Raw genomic sequence first — 3,769 nt, 5'->3', positions numbered from 1 at the left:
TATCATTAGAATATATGTTTTTTGTATTTTTATACCTCTGTACTCACCTCATATTTTCTGTGTATGTACGCTACATTATAAACTAATGTCGCCAGAGGGCGCGCAAAGTTAAAAAAATATAAAAATTGAGCATTTTACTCTCCCATTCGCTCGAGCATGAACGTGAACGGATTAGGCTATATTTCCATATTAGCTGGTATAAATTAAGAATTAAGCATTTTGAATTCGTCACACATCGACCAGAATAACTACCAGATTCACTAGGCTACATTAAAGCTCTTCCTAAACCACGTATTAAAACAAAAGAACAACAACTGGTTTTTAAAATTCTTATAAGCCACAAACATTTTTTTGCGCGACTTGATCACGGTGCGGCGCGCTGGCATGTCTCGTCCTCAGTGGCTCGCAGCGGCAGCGCGCGGGGGGCGGGGGGGTTTGGCTTATGCTCACGCGCGCAGAAATGCAGCGCGAGACACACACCGAGCAGCCCCGATAAACCCCGCCGAATCCACGCGCACGGGAAAAAAGACATTGGGAAAAACAGCACACGCTTGAGAAAGGAGTGACAGGAAAGTCCACCGCCGACGGTAAGAGTCTTTCAATCCTTTAGTAGATTAAATAAACACTCTGCCTCAGTTACATGAAGAATTTGTCTAGTTGGAGCGTCTCTGATAAATTAGAGCGGCTCCCATTCTTAGACAGAGCGCACGGTAGTGAACTGGGGCAATATCGAAATCAAGTGTACTTTCAGCACTTCATTCTGCGGGTGAATGGAGTATTAATGTATGTGAGTTTATATGATTTCTGAGATGCGCGTAAAGATTTCAATAAATCAGCCACGGAATTCAGGCGGATGAACCGAGTGGAGAGGGGCGTGTCCTGAGCAGACAAGAGCTGTCTCTGCGCCTGCATGCCGCAGCCTTCTCGCTGTTTATTATTATTTGATTATAAGATTTGATTGAAAGTTGCTCATAAGATGAATTAAGGAGTATTAGAATAAAGTGTAATTAATAAAGGAAATGTATAATTTTATAATAGATTTTCAGAGTCGTGTTTTGTATGGGGTAATAGTAATGGTTTTGGTTATGTTTCCAAAGTAAATGCTGCTTTTTCTGTCTACACGGACGCGGATTTATGCCCACCGTCCTCTTTTGTCAGCGCTGTCTTAACTGGTGCACACGCGGGCGCGCACACTCACCCACCCACACACACATACACAGATATTGCGAAGCTTATAAATAATATACACACGATAAATCCTTATAATTAATTTTGTTTGTACACATTTTTTTTCACCGTTTGTGATGCTATACAATGCCACAGAGACAGTTTCTAAACTCTGTCACTAATGTAAAGCGAACAAGGTTTTTCTCTCTATATCCAAGCGACATTTATTTTAGTTTATTTATTATTTCAAGCTAACAACCGTAATTGCCTGATCCTTTGTCTCTGCAGAGCACATGCGCATTGCGCGTAGGGTGTGGATGGACAACTGATGCTTTTACCTCCTATATCTCTCACATTGTCTACTAATGCACAACTGTATTTATGATTTAAGTATTATTTTTCTGCAGCTGTCTTCATCAATATTCCGTTTGTAGAGGAATCTATTTTACGTTTCACGGCGATGCCGCAGACAATGAACCGAGTGACCGTGCGCTCGTGCTCGCCTCTCTTGAGGGACCCCGCACACTAAAATGACACCGTGCAAAACGTCTCTGCCCAAATGTTGTCTATGCTTTTTTCCCCTTCTGGATAAGAGCCGATATTATGGGACGGAGGTGAGTTAGAGATAAAGAGCGGGCGGTGTGATCATAATCCTCACGTTCACACAGATCAGTAAACCACCGCTTGAACGAGTCACGCGTTATAACCTGGAAACAGCAAACCAACAGGATTTTGCCTGAAAATTGAGGTATCCTTTTGCCAAATTGTTGACTTTTAAATGCTCAGAACACAACCAAAATAAATAGTTAAGTGTTAGCGCAATAACAAATGTACAGTGTAAAACAATTTCAAACATATTTGCTATTGATTATTGATCTTCCGTGAACTGGATTGATGACATAAAACATTGCTATAATGGTTGCTACACTATGGAAATGGCATCTCTCCCTCTCTGTGTGCAAGCTAGAGAGAGAGTGACAGAGATAAATGAATATCAGATCATTTCAGGTCTCATTTATGTGTCCAGTGCATTTGTATAACGCAGAAGAGCCTGAAGGCAACTCATGCAGGAGCCACTCAGCCACCAAAAACATTATTAACCCTGCATGAGTTGAGTGCCAACATTTAAAGATCTGCAGTTTTGGTTCTGAGTGCTCATGAGTTGAATTAGCAATAATCTTGATTAAATGCATGTTTAAGATTGAGTGTGAGATTCCCTGTACTAGGTCACCTACAGAAACAAGAAGAGCAGTCAGGTGATTCATGTCAGTGCGAGACACCAGTTTCAAGCCCAGCTGGAGTTTTGTGTTGCAATAGTAGAAGAGAGCAGGACTTAGGAGGAAGCAGTGAGAATGAGAAAGACCTGTATTGTCTTGGGTAGTTCATGATTGCAGATACTTGTAAGAGGAATTTTACAGTCTGAGTCAGTGCACATCAGTCTAGTTTCAGCCAAAGAGCTGAGAAAGAATGGATTTTGATTTATTTACAGGGCAGTAGAAGGAAACAGACATGTGATCAGCTGAAGAAAAAAGAAGGAAACCCTGTTTTTGCCCATTAAACAACAACAATGTATTATTATTAATAAAAAAATAAATTAAATTTTTTTTTTATTATTTAAATTATAAAAATTAAATCAATAAACAAATATTACTAATTTCTTTTTTTATTATTATTATTTATTATTATTTTATTATAAATGATTAAAAAACGATTAAAATAATAATTAAAGTATTTAATAATAATAATGATAATGTTGACAACAGATTTATAATTGTTTCTGATTTCAAATTTGGGAAGATAAGCATGTTGCGTTTTTAAATGCACGTTTTAAGCGACCCAAACTTTCAGAGATGAAGTTCGTGTGATGCAGCATTTACCGTGAACCGAGCCACTCCGGGACTCTGAATCTTCAGCTGCTCACGTGTAAATAAACACAGTGCTGCATTTCACTGTGAAACACATAGCCAATTATTGGGCAGCTAGCAAGTTTCAGCACATATACTTGCCAACACTGTTTTTACTCGCTTGGTGCTTGTTGGGTGTTAATTTTGGACCCTGGCTGAAATGAAGTAAATATACTTGAAAACGCAGCAGTTTTTTTCCCTCAGATTTGGGCAATTCATACTTTAGGTCAGAAAATACGGAAATCCATATAAAAATGGAAAAATCACATTCCTGAGGAAAGTGAAAGAGAGAGAGAGCCAGTGGAATCGAGACATAAACCAGGCTGGATTTGAACCTGGATACCTGTGGGCCAATAACTCACAACATCCTAGCATTCAGGCAAAACTCCCTAGCAACATCCTGGGCTGGTAACCGAATATATAAGTGCTCTACCTCACCTCAAGTGTGCCACAAATCGACAAAGGCAGTGAAAATATATTTTTTTTAATCTAAAATCTAATACTGAATTCAGTGCACCAGGTGCTTTCATCTGAATATTTAGATGATTGTGACCACAGTTTTCAGTGTTTGTCAGAAGAAGAGCAGGACAGACATGAAAGCAAGAGAGAGACAGGAAGGAGGCAGTGAGACAGGATGTCACTGACAGAGGCAGCTCAGCCAAGCAGAGCTTTGTGTGTGTGTGTGTGTGTGTGTGTGT

At 39.6% G+C, this 3,769-nt stretch overlaps 1 protein-coding gene across 1 annotated transcript in view; it reads left to right on the top strand.

Annotated features, from left to right (window-relative positions):
* Positions 1-457: 457 nt before the first annotated feature.
* The window catches only part of LOC107557811 (brain acid soluble protein 1 homolog), a 20,976-nt gene continuing 17,664 nt past the window's right edge, over positions 458-3,769 (top strand). Inside the window, exon 1 of the mRNA XM_016241362.1 lies at positions 458-587. The gene's annotated coding sequence lies outside the window, so the exon portion shown is untranslated. The remainder of the gene's footprint in view (positions 588-3,769) is intronic.

This window comes from Sinocyclocheilus grahami, unplaced genomic scaffold (genome assembly GCF_001515645.1).
Source record: "Sinocyclocheilus grahami isolate Dianchi unplaced genomic scaffold, SAMN03320097.WGS_v1.1 scaffold620.1, whole genome shotgun sequence".
In the NCBI taxonomy this organism is placed as follows: Eukaryota; Metazoa; Chordata; class Actinopteri; order Cypriniformes; family Cyprinidae; genus Sinocyclocheilus; species Sinocyclocheilus grahami.
The sequence above is the reverse complement of the archived record's forward strand: the minus strand, read 5'-3'. Positions and strand labels throughout refer to the sequence as shown.